The following is a 12,919-nucleotide window of genomic DNA, read 5'->3' on the forward strand; positions in this document are numbered from 1 at the left end:
CAGATCTAGGAACCGTGTAGATTTTAGCACTTCTGGTTTCATACTCTGTGAACTGATTGGTGATAATGGTGGTAGTTCCCTTGATCACAGGTTCTTTCTCTGATCCCTTTGTTGGTGGCCTTTGGCAGCACCAGCTCTTTGCTCGCACCCTAGAATGTCTAAAGACGTCCAGATGCCCAAGAGAGTGAAGGACCTCCTTGGGCAGTCCACATTTCTCACAGGTGTATGGGAACAGAATTATCATTAGGTATCACTTGTGTGTACATATGTCTGCAACACTTAACCCCCCAATTTCATGGACTTAGTTTCCCTGAGTGTGCTGGCTAGTTTTATGCTAACTTGACACAAAGTGAAGTCACTGGACAGGACGGAGCCTCAACTGAGAAAATGCCTCAATAAGACTGGACTCTAGGCAGGCCCGTAGGGAATTTTCTTAATTAGTGATTGATTTGGCAAGAGTCCAGCTCACTGTGGGTAGGGCCACTCTTGGGCTGGTGGTTCTGGGTTCTATAAGAAAGCAGGTTGAGCAAGCCAAGGGGAGCAAGTCAGTAAGCAGCATCCCTCCACGAACTCTGCATCAGCTCCTGACTCCAGTTCCTGCCCTGATTGCTTTTCATGATGAACTGTTATACAGAACTGAGAGCGAAATAAACCCTTTTCCTCCCCAAGCTGCTTTTGGTCATGATGTTTCATCACAGCAAGAGTAACCCCTACTAAGACACCAAAATCTTACCCTATTTTTCATAAAACTCAGATCAGTGGTTCTAATTCTAACCTGAGGTCAGAAAACTCCTGGAGACTCAGGGGGAAATTCTCTTGTACCTCATTAGTAAAGAACTTTGCACTTGGGGGGAAGACCCTACCTTTAAACTCTGAAAGTGAGTCCTCCTTGCCCACTCTGGTGCCCATACTGATCCTGCTCCTTACGCTCCTGTCCCATCCTGGTGCCCACACTGACCCTGCTCCTAACCCTCCTGCCCTGCCCTGGTGCCCACACTGACCCTGCTCCTAACCCTCCTGCCCTGGCCTGGTGCCCACACTGACCCTGCTCCTAACCCTCCTGCCTTTCCCTGGTGACCACACTGACCCTGCTCCTAACCCTCCTGCCCTACCCTGTTGCCCACACTGACCCTGGCCCTGTTCCTTACCCTCCTGCCTGGATTTTGTTTTGGGGACTTCAGCTGTCAGGAAAACCAACTTCTGATTAACTAAGATTCCCTGCCCAAGCCTCTGCTTTACCTGCAAGGTGTTGACCTACATCTAGGTAAAGAGGGGATCCCAGGGCACCCAGACCTGGATTCAAATGCCAGGTTGGACACTTGCCAATTGCGTGAGTTTGGGAAAATTGTTTCATTTCTGGGCCTTAGCTTCCCTATCTGTGACAGGATGGAGAAGAGCCCTGCATTGCCTGCAGACGAATTCTCAATCACTTTTGTCCTTGCGGGAACTCAGGTGGGGCACAGAACACTTCTGGAGGCTGTGTGGTGGTAGCCTCTTTAGCTGTGAGCTGAAGAGGAGGGGCAGCCTGGGGCACTGCTGGGTCACCTCCCTCCTGCCTGTCTCCACCTTTGTTCAGCTCCCCTGGCTGTTTCTCTTTATCTTCCAGTAGCGGTAGCATGCTTGCCTCTTCTCTCTCTGTCCCAAGACGGTTTCTCCCATCTCCCTGTCCATACTCCTCTATCCTTCTGCCTGCGTAGTGTGTTTCTGTCTCCCGGTGTTTGTTTCCATCTCTGAAGGGGGTGGGGATGATGGGCTGTTAGTTTCTTTCCCCAGACCGTTCCTCTCTCTAATTTGACCTCCTGTAACCTCTCCTCTCTTCCCCTTTCTCTTTCAATCTGGGTTCATATTTTCCATTTTTTGTCTCTCTCCAGGTATTCCTTGTCTGTGTGTCTCTTTTTCCTTCCTCTTCTCCCTCATTCTTTCTCTTTATTATGTAGTTAACTTCCAAACCACCCCAAATCTTTCATAGTTGTCTGTTCTTTCCTTCTATGTGAATGTGTGCACGTGTGTGTATGTGTGTGCAAGTGTGCAGATGAGCCTCCTGCTTAGGGTGTGCACAAGCCCCTGCCAGTGTCTCCATCTCCATTTTTCAGTGAATTAATCAATCTTCCTCTCACTTGCTGTTCCCCTGCCTGGTCTTTGCTGCTGGCACCAACACAGACATCTGGCAACTCAGACTGGGGCCTCTGGTTCCAAAGAAGCATATGCCAGTTTGGGGGCAGCAGGCTGCTCCCAGTTGGTTCTCAGGAAGGAACATGCTGCAGACTCAAAGGGAGGCCAAGTCACCTTGTCTAGATGTGATGGGGAAAACACTGGAGAGAGTGGTAGGTCAGCAGAGTTCAAATCCTGCCTGCTCTGCTTTCTGTGTGGCCTTGGCCAAGTTGCTTAACCTCTCTGAACCTGTTTCCTCACTAGTTTGGGAGATTGTTGCAAGGACCAAATGAAGTCCAGTCTACCATGCGGGTCACAGTAAATGGATGGATGAGCCAAGGCCCACGCTGCCCCCGTGTGGCTGGAGGCAGATGGAGTTCCTTGGGCGAAGAGCCTTTCATAGGAGCTGTGTAAGAAAGGACAATGGCGACACCCTGAGAGGATTTTGGTCTAGAATTTGTGTCAGGTGAGCCTGTGACTAGTTCTGAGATGACGTTGACTAGCTGGGGAGGGGTGTCTTCCTGTTTACCCCACCTTTGGTGGAGATAGACACGAGATGATGTTTTGCTGGCATCTATGAAGAACACAATGAACTGGCAGTCCCATATCCTGGCCAGCTGGGTCCAGAGGGAGGAGGAGGGACGGGGTCAGTGTGCCCTAAGACAGAATCAGACCTTGGGTCCAGTGATGCGAGGCTCCAGCATGTCTGTTGGAGTTGGGAAGGAGGCTGGCTTAAGTCAGGTACCCAGAAATCCCTTCACGGGCCCCTTCTCTCAGCCCTCCATATTCCGCAGAACAGGACACATGTCTATCCCCAGGGGAGGAAACTGGGGATTCAGGGCATGACCAAAGTCATGTATGGAAGTAGGAGAGGACAGGCTAGGTTAACCTTGGGTGTTTGTCTGTCTGTCTGCAGCCCTCTCCCCTGCCCCCATGAATGCTCAAGAGTTGCACACACACACACACACACACACTCACACACACACACACACACACCCCTCTCTCTGGCTGCTGTCTGAACGCCTCACGTACACTGGCCAGGTTCCAGGTTTCTGCTGTGCCGTGGCCCAGGTTCAGGAACTAAGGTGGAGCCTCAAGTGAGGAGAGGGAACTTAGAGAACCCAGACTCAGCAGGAGCTGCCTGACCTGCACCTGAACCTGAGGTGGTTTCAAGCCAAGGCCTGCTGAATGTTTGACTTTGAAATGTTTCTTGTTCCTTCTCAGTGGTTGCTAACCCCTCCCATCCAGGTCACCAGTGGTCACCGCACTGAGAGCCAAGAGGTGACAGGCAGTGGGGTGTGCCTCAGAAACCTGTAAAGTTGGTCACTGTTGCCACTGGCAACCAGGAAAATCTTGGAGACGGCCAGACTGTGACCACAAGTTTGCCCTCCCTCCAAGGAGTCCTGACTTGGGGACCCAGCTTCTCAGGTGACCTTTGGTCCCAGGGACTCTAAATTCAGACAGTGCCAATCTGCTGATAGGAAGGAAGGAAGGTGGTGGCCCACACAAAGCTTCCACAATGTGGGAAATAAGATAAGGGGTTGACATTCAACTTCCTCTCAGAAGAGAGTCCAAATTCCAGAACTTTCTCTGACCTGGGAAGCCAAGCCATTAATCTTGGTGGCTTCCTTTCCCAGGTGCTGAAGTTCCCAAGCAGTGCTGGGTCCCTCCTCATATACATCAGGAGCTTACAGACTCTCCCTGGGGGGCAGCACTGGCCCTAAGAGGCCTCATGGTTCGCTTTGTGGGGACAGCTCTGGGGACCCTCTGGAGACTTCCAGAAAGGGCCAATGGAGCGAGTCTCTCCCTCTGTACAACCAGGATCTGGTCACCACAGCTTCCCTGGAGGAGCCTGTGAGAGGGTACAAGAAACTGGAAATGTAGGTCATTCTGAGAACTCAGGTTCAGAGAACCAGGTCCAGTAACAGCTTGGCTGTTCCTGGTCATCTGACCTTCCTGGGGCTTCAGACTCCTCACTGGAAAAGGATGATGCAGACAACCCCCAAATTATGTTAGCCTCGCAGCAGTTTTCAGTGTACAGTGGCTGGGTGAGGAAGAAACCTCATCGTAAGCTGAGGATCCCATGTGGGTTCTTCTTCTTTGGCTCCCTGTGAGCAGGACGTGGACTTTGTGCCTGGCACTCAGATGGGAGCTGACACTTGGGATGCAGACGGGGAGGATGAAGAACCAAGCACATGGTGGCCACTGCCACTCTTGGGCATGCCTCTTCAAACCCCAAGTTCCAGGATGGCACAAGGGGAGGGAGCAGTTGGAGCTTCGGGCTTCCTGTCTCTGTCATGCTTAAGTTGAAGGCTCCATGCAGGAGGGGCCATTGCCATCTGGAGGCAGTGACTCAGGTCTTTGCATCTTGCAGAGACACCTGGAAGTGTCTGGGTAGCAAGAAGAGAGAGAGTGCAGGCCAGGAGAGTGGGGAGGGGGCATGGTGGGCATCTGACCAGAGAAGCCCCTCTAAACCCTACTCCTGCCTCCTGTGCAGTGTCTCTCAACCTGTGGGTGTCAACCCCTTTGGGGTTGAGTTACCCTTTTGCAGGAATCACGCGCCAGAAATTTACATTATGATTCATAACAGTAACAAGATCACAGTTATGAAGTAGCAATAAAAATAATGTTATGGTTGGGGGTCACCACAACGTGGGGGTCCCAGCATTAGGAAGGTTGAGAACCACTGCTCCCGTGGCACAGATCCCAGCCCTAGGAACAGTGGAACCAAGCATTGGCATCCAGCATCCCTGTGTTTAAACACAAGGCCTCACAAAGGGAGGACCTTGGCCCAAGGTCATACAGAAAAACTTGCCCACACTGGGCTGAGCACCTGGTTTCTTGCCCACTGCCTTTTCCTTTAGACAGTCAGAGAAGAAGAGCTGGAGGCAGGTGCAATCCAGACTTCTCTGGCACCATCACCCCAGGAATCTCTGTGCAGTACTTCCTTGGGAAGGACCTCATCAACCCGGTGACTAGATTAGCTGGGGCCAAAATTAAGATGCTGAGGCCCTGGGAGGGCATGATGCGCTGTGGGTGACTCATTGTCAAGCAGAAGTGCAGGGATTCAGCTGAATTCTTGTCCCGGAGCCCAGTCATAGTCCCCAAGTTTGTCCCTTTCATTTAAAATCTCACCTAGAGCTTTGGAGGAAAAGCCGATTTCATTAGTGTTCCCGTCTTGCAGGAATCGTGCCCACACACCTGTCGGCTTGTGATTATTCTCTGTCTACAGAGCCTGTGGCTCCTCCAGGCTCCTCCCACTGCCTGGGTCCTCAGGGCTGGCCACAGTGTGGCACAAAGTGGCTTCATTATTTACTTAACAATAACGAGCCAGCTTCCGTGACCCAGTGGGAGAGTAAGTGGAGATTTACTGCAAAATGATTAACCATGAAAACACAGATCACAGCAGCTTCAGAGAGGGAGGAGTAAAGGAATGGAGATGGAGAGCCGCTGGCAGCGTTGTCACATAGGATGGCTTTACTTGTGTAGCCACCCTTGCCAGGCTTCTGCCTGGAGAAGGCTGCTAGGGAGGCGGGACTAGCTTCTGTTCCTCTTGCCGCGTGACCCCAGGCCTATCTCTGGGCCAGTTTCCCTGCTCATCTGATGTGGAGACAGGAGGAGTGGCTTCTTGCTTGCTACCAGGAGGAAGAGCATCTTGGTACCACCAGGCTGGGGCAAGGACCCGGGTGTGGCTGAGGTCTGGGCTCGGCCTTAGTCGTGCCCCTTCTGTGTCTTCCCCACGAGAACCGACAGATAGCGGTAGTAAAGGAAGTTGGAGAGTTAGTAACAGCGACGGACTCCACATCAGCACTCTAGGAAAGTTCCATTTGTTCAGCCTATCCTCCATAGGAACTGTTTAACTCTCATAGCTGCCCTAGCGGATTCCCTTCTCCGAGCACAGAGGGGGTTCGCCCAGCAGGTGTCTGGCTCCCCAGAGAGCAGAAAGCAGCAAGCTTGTTTGCACCGCAGGGAGCACCAACCTCAGCCCAGGAGGCACCAGTTTCTCTGCTGTACCTACTGCTTCTACAGAGGCCTGAGTCGCAGAGCCAACTGCCAGGATGAGACATAGGGAGAAGCTTTCTAATTTGTCTGTCTCCTGGGTACTCTGCCTCCACTCCATATATTGCCCATTTCAGTTTCATTTGGGATTCTCTGTAGTCTGCAGTAATTAATCCCTTTAGTAGTCAATAACCCTTTATATTAAACTTTCCTTGATTAAATTACTGTGTGATCCTGTCTTCTGATTACATCCTGGCTGATACAGAATTTGTACTGGGACCAGGTGTACATGCACACCTGTAATCTGGCACTCAGGAGGTTGAGGCGGGGGATCGGGAGTTTGAGGCCAGCCTGGGCTAGCTACACTGCGAGACTCTGTCTTAAAAAAAAAGATGAAAATATTTTACCAACCAACCAACCATACAGAACAAAATTGGTATTGGCCCAAGGAACAGCTCAGCAGAGGTGTGTTAATTTTGTTGTGGTTATTGTTGAGACAGGGTCTTACCACGCTGCCCAGGTTGGTCTTTCACTCAGCTACCCTCTGTCTTCCTCAGAGCCTGGATTATAGGCACGCACCACTATGCCTAGAAAGATTTTTTTCTTTTCAAATAAAAATTATTCTCAACAGCTCATAGGACATGCAAAAATAAAAGCCACAGGCCAAATTTGGCTCACCAGCCACAATTTGCCAAATCCTGGGGTGTAGTGTCTGTCTGCCAAAGAGAAGGGAATGAGCACTGGGCTTTTCAGGGATTCCTGCATGTGGCTGGGTGATGATGATAAATTGGGGCATCTAACACACCACTGTGACTGCTAGTCACCACGGGGATATAACAGCCAGGCGATGGGGATACAACGGCCAGGCGGTGGGGATACAACAGCCAGGCGGTGGGGATACAATGGCCAGGCAGCAGATGGAGTTTTCGTTCAAATACATCACACTGAAATCCAGGGCAGCAATTCTCTGATTTTCTGAAATGTCACTGGAATAGATAAACACAGGACTGGGGCCTCACTCACTGGCATTTGATGGTCCGCGGGGTGATGCCATGGTGGTAGAAGGCTAAGTAGGCATCCCCAAGCTTCCCTTCTGTTCCCAGGAACACAGTAGATAAGGTGATGCTCCCTGAGCAAGGGGAGTTTGTAAAGATGAATGCTGACCTCAAAATTCAGAGAAGTTGGGGCTTTCAAAAAGGGCGCTTACTTACCAGTCCGATCAACTGAGAGGCTCACGGGTCCGGGAAGACTATTGTGAACTTGAACAGGTAACTGTTCCCACAGTTCCTGTCTCAGACACGTGGTCTTCACAGGGCAACCTCGTTGGCGGCACACAACTGTTGAATTGCTGGTATCTCTCTTATTCTGTTTTGTGTGACAGGAGACAGTTTGCGTCTATCTGGAAGGTCCCATAGTGCATTGTCTGAATGTCACCAAATGGGTCTGGGTAGATGGATCGATGAAGGGCTCGATTTACAATCATGAAGAAACAAGTTTGATCCCCAGCACCTGCATAACGTAAGTGGACTGTGTGTGGTGCACGTGCTTGTGACCCAGTGCCTTGGATTCCTGGTACTTAATATGAGTTCCGCATCAGTGAGAGCCCTGTCTCAAAAACAATCAGGTGGATATTGTCTGAAGAACCACAGCTGACATTGTCCTCTCTCCTTCCCTGACACCTATACCTACACACACACACACACACACACACACACACACACACACACACACACACCACCTCAGACCAAGTGACAGATCTCTGACTGTCTTTCATGAACAGCACACACAGCACCTGTACTGGTCTGCCGTTGTGGTCCTGACAGGATGTATCCTCAGCTGCAGCCACTAAGGGCACCTCCTGTACACATTAACTACTTTCCCTTTTAAAAGGTGGGCTTTGCTTACCTCCTCTTCCTTCCTTCCTTCCTTCCTTCCTTCCTTCCTTCCTTCCTTCCTTCCTTCCTCCCTCCCTCCCTCCCTCCCTCCCTCCCTCCCTTCCTTCCTTCCTTCCTTCCTTCCTTCCTTCTTTCCTTCCTTCCTTTCTTTTTTCTTTCTCTCTCTCCTCTCTCTCTTTCTCTTCTGCCACTCTTGTCCACAGGGACCGATCTCTGCCTCTCTCTCTGTCCCCTCTCTTCCCCCTTCTCTGCCCACTTATTCATCCTCTTCCAATAAACCTCCTATGTGAGCCCTGTTCAGTGGCATGACTCTCTTTCCCGCCATTTTTTAAAATTATAACAACACACAATCTGGAGATCTCTGCCGTCTTGACCTTGTACAGAAAGTAACACTGGTCCATGGTATTGATGACCAGTTTGTACTGTATGGATTGGACTGGGGAAGAAAGCAGCTAGCTAAGGGGTGAGAGGTTAATTCCTCCACACACCCGAGTTCACAGCCTTAGTAGAGTTCCTGGGTTTTGATAGTCAGCAATTTGTGGAGAGACCCCCCAGGTAGAAAAATTATCAACTGCATCTCGCAATGCAGCAATGACAGAGGGAGGATTGCCTGGCAAGCATTTTGGACTAGAGATGGTGTCACAGTGCCTTTAAATGTGTTGCTTCTATTCAGCAACCACACACCCACCACTAGATTTGAGGGGAGAGCAGAAGCAAAGCCTGCCTATCACTTCTAGACTGAAGTCAAACAACTCTGCCCCTTGGCCTTAGAATACAGTAGAGCCAATGATACTCAAAATGTCTAGGGCAAAAAGGGATGCTGCTTAGAGTCCCAGGCTAGCCCCAGTAGCAGAATCAGTGAAACTGTGTAGTGTTTGTAGGTAAAACATGTCCAGCATTGGGGCCTCTCCTGGTTCCCTCCAGCGTGGCACAATCCTGCAGGTGCTGGGAGCCAAGCTGTGGAGGTCGGCTAGGGGTTAGTGGAACTCAGTTCTATGCAGACCTTTGCCCTGCCACTCACTAGCTGTGTTCCTTTACCTCTGGGCCATGTTCCTTCTCTGTGGAGTGCTATCTCTAGGTTGCAGGTCAGTTTCGGGGGCTGTTGTTGCGAGGTCTCAAGTCATGAAGCTTTACTCTAAGTGCTAAGCTTCATGGTCCTTGGGAGGAAGGCCCGGGGAACGGGACTACTGCATTTTACTCTATTGACGAGGACTCTGGACCCAGAGCAGCTGGGTCCTTTCCTGGGTACTGAGTGGGAGATCTGTTCCTTGGCTCTAGAACAGATGGCTACAGAATATTATTGATCTTAAATATTAGGCTGTAAAATGTTCACATAGTGCCTCGGATGGGCCTGACTGGGCCATCCCCAGCACCTCCCAAACAAACGGCAGGCTTTCTGACTTCACTGCCAGAGATACTAAGTCAGAACCATCAGGATCTTGGGTGGGAACTTCCACTTCAGATGGACACCCTCCCCTGACTTCTTGTCCCCAGGGAATTGCTCTGCAACCTGAACCTTATGCTTTTGCAGAAAGAGCGCTGTGCCGAGACTCCAACTCAGGAAGCATGGGGACCAGACATGGGCCTCCTGAGAGCTGGTCATACCTTGACCTTCCTGCCTGGTCCTCAGCTCCCAGGACTCCTGAGAGCATGACATTGGCTGCTGGAGATGTGCTGGGCACTAAAGTTACTTCAGCTGGAGGCTGAATGTAGGCTCTGCTACTGCTCATGTGACCCAAGGATGCTGGTGCCACAAACCCCTCTGAGCCCTGGCTCCTTGGTTGTTAAAATGGAGCTGGTAGCCCTGGCAATGGTGAGGTTGCGGGGCGGGTAGCAAATGTTATACCAAGGTCAAATCCATGATCTTCCTGCCTCAGCCTCCTGAGCACTGGGCTTCTAGGGTGTGCAGTCACCTTCACGGATGTAGTCTGCTTTCTCCTAGTGCTGTTTGCTGTGAGAGGATTCAGAAGCAATGCGTGCCTCTTGGGGAAAGCGGTGAAACTGGAAAGGCGCATTGGCTGTCATCCTGAGCCTTAGGGATGAGTCTCGATGCACTGTGGTCCATTTTCTGCCACAGTGCCTGCTGTGCACAGGACTATAAACCAGGACTCATCTGCCTCTGTCTGTCTGTCATCGTCTGTCTGTCTGTCATCTAAGATGGCAAAAGTGGCTTTGAAGATTTTCACTGAATGTTGAACTCCCGCTGGGATGGTCTGTCTCAGAAGCCATGAGGTGTCTTTGAAATTCTCTGGTGGGAATCAAGGGGTATCTTTAAGACGTGAACAGCAGACCAATGAGATAGCTCAATGGGCAAAGACTTGTGTTATGCTTGATGCTTGATTCCGTCACCAGAATCCACACAGTGGGAGAAGGAGAGGACTCACTCCTGCCAGGTGTCCTTTCAGTTCCACACACACGACTTTGCACGTACGCATGGGTGCATACCTCCCCCAACTCTAAGTGAAGACATATTAAGAGTAAAAGAGAGAAATGAAGAGCCATCGAGCAGGGAGGCGGAAGCGAGGGACTCGAAGGGCTGGCAGGGCCACTCCTGAAGAACTTGCTACAAGTATCTTGATCTAGTGGGTGGAGACAAGACAGAGACATGGCTGGAAATTTTATCCTGCCCATTGTGGCTGACCTGTGATTATTTAATTATGAATCCCAGTAGGGGGATTTACCCAAGCAATGCTGGGGAAGCTGGCTGTGTGTGTATGCATGCACACATATATGCACACATGCAAATTTTACATTGCCATGTGTGTGACTTAACAAGAGTCCTCTCTGATGCAAGTTTACGGTCTAAGTACCCTTGCACTATATTCCACTAATATTTGCCTCACCTTATAGTGAAGGGTGAATGGGAGGGAGCTGAGGCAGACTTCCCAGGCACTGGTCATCGGTAGTAGAGTGACCCCAGTGTCTGGGAATGCATGCGGCCATCATAAGTGACCACCAGCACAGGCCACACATGCTGTATACAAGGCTCTGTCCTGGGTGGTCCACAATGGGGCTTTTCTCCTGCTTTACAGGTGAGGAGGCTGCAATTCTGCACCCACCCTTGCTGGTTTGGATATGAATGCCCCCCCCCCCCCGTCCCCTCCCGCTGGTAGCATGCTTTGGGAGGTTATGGAACTTTTAGGAGGTGGGGCCTCAGTGGAGGATGTGACTCACTAGGGGGGTGGGACTTAAGGGTCACAGCCTAGCCCCACTTCCTGTCCCCGGTCTGCCTAGATGTGAGTGGGCAACCACATTCCTGCCGACACTAACTACCGACAACCCTTTCCTCACAGCAGACAAGTCTCTCCAGCTGGGAGTCAAAGCGTGCTCTCCCCACCCTACACGGACTGGAATAAGGAAAGCAACCAATAGGGAGAAAACCCTGCTATCAACTCCCATTTCTTTCCAGGTCAGGAGCGAAGGGCGAGGGGATGAACCCAGTGCCATGGTTATCAACCCATCTTCCAGAAGAGGAGAGCGAGGCTCAGAGGAATAAAATGCTCCAAGTCTTTCGGACAAGCGGTGCCGTAACTGTCACATGTCCATAGGTGAAAAGGGAATCTCCTTCTAAGTGTCAGACTATGCAACAGGCGAACAAGATTGCTTGCAGATCTGGATGTAAAGCGGATGGCACACCTTTCAGAAGCACATGCAGGAGAGAAAGCCTCTCCTGACTTGGGTTTAGACAGAGAGTTTTTACACACAGCCCTAAAAAACAAGATCTATAAAACACAATGAAATAAAACAATGATAAATTATACTTCAAGATGTTTTTTTTTTCTCCTTTGCAAAAAGCGTTATTAAGGGAACATAGAGATAAGCCACAGACTGGGATAAACTATCTGAGATTACATATCCAGTAAAGGATTTCTGTCTAAAATATGCAAAGAGATTTTAAAAATCAGTAGGGAAAAGCTATAACTAAAAAATATGAACTCAGAGAAACACGCAGGAATACAAAGGGGTGGCAGAGAAGTAGAAAATGAAAAGCTGCTCCTGGCACTGCCAACAGGGAACTGTGTGTTGGAGCTGCAGCGGGTGCAATGTGTACTGGTCAGAATGACTAAATAAGAGTTCCTGACAATAACATGTGCTGACGAAGAGGTGGAACAACTGTCCAGGATGTAGGGAACAGCTCTCAGTTGCTGTGGGAGGGGAAGGGAAAGGGGAGAGCCATTCTGCAACATGCTTTGGCCACTTCGTATAGTGTTGAACACACGTTCACTGCAGCATCCCGCAGTTCCTCTCTTGGGTGCTACAGAAGTTCCATTCTGGTATTTGTTTATTTAGAGACAGAGTCTCAAGTCTCATTGTACGGCCCTGGTTGGTCTAGCACTTGCCAAGTAGACCAGGCTGGCCTTCAGCTCACGTCGACCTGCCTGCCTCTGACTCCTGAGTTCTGTGAGTAAGGGCATGCTCCACCATGCCTGACCTCAGGACCCTAAGTTCAAGTCTTAGCTGTTAGAATTCACTCAAGGGCCTTGAACCCAAATGTTTATATGAAGAGACCAACAAATATCAACATAATGGTGTGCTACTCAGTAGTCAAAGGAAACATGCTCTTTATTCATTTGTCCCCACAAAGGGAACGAGAAGTAGCTCGTTCTGAACTAACTATGAATGTCCATGATCTGGGAACAAGGATTGGTGACCCAAGCCGCACACTCCGCTATGGACGAGGCCACGTGATAGTCACAACTTGTAAGCAGTCAGTCTGCAGGCTCTTAAACATGGAGCTGGCCTTTTAGAGGAGCCTGAGTTCACAGTTCCTCTTGTCCAAGCATCAGATTTTGTGCACGTGGCAGCCAAATGTTTTATGGCACATGGTGTGAGGAAGGCTCACGTCTAGGATCTGAGGAGGTTGAGGCCGAGCA

At 50.4% G+C, this 12,919-nt stretch overlaps 1 long non-coding RNA gene across 1 annotated transcript; it reads left to right on the forward strand.

The window, feature by feature from the left end:
* The first annotated feature begins 2,454 nt into the window (after positions 1-2,454).
* On the forward strand, positions 2,455-11,805 carry LOC146895196 (uncharacterized). The gene is made up of 3 exons (XR_015000749.2): positions 2,455-2,617; positions 7,532-7,668; positions 11,455-11,805. It is a non-coding gene; the product is annotated as an uncharacterized LOC146895196 (long non-coding RNA).
* Positions 11,806-12,919: the final 1,114 nt, after the last annotated feature.

The sequence above is a fragment of the Myodes glareolus genome, chromosome 3, assembly GCF_982192425.1.
Source record: "Myodes glareolus chromosome 3, mMyoGla1.1, whole genome shotgun sequence".
NCBI classification, from domain to species: domain Eukaryota; kingdom Metazoa; phylum Chordata; class Mammalia; order Rodentia; family Cricetidae; genus Myodes; species Myodes glareolus.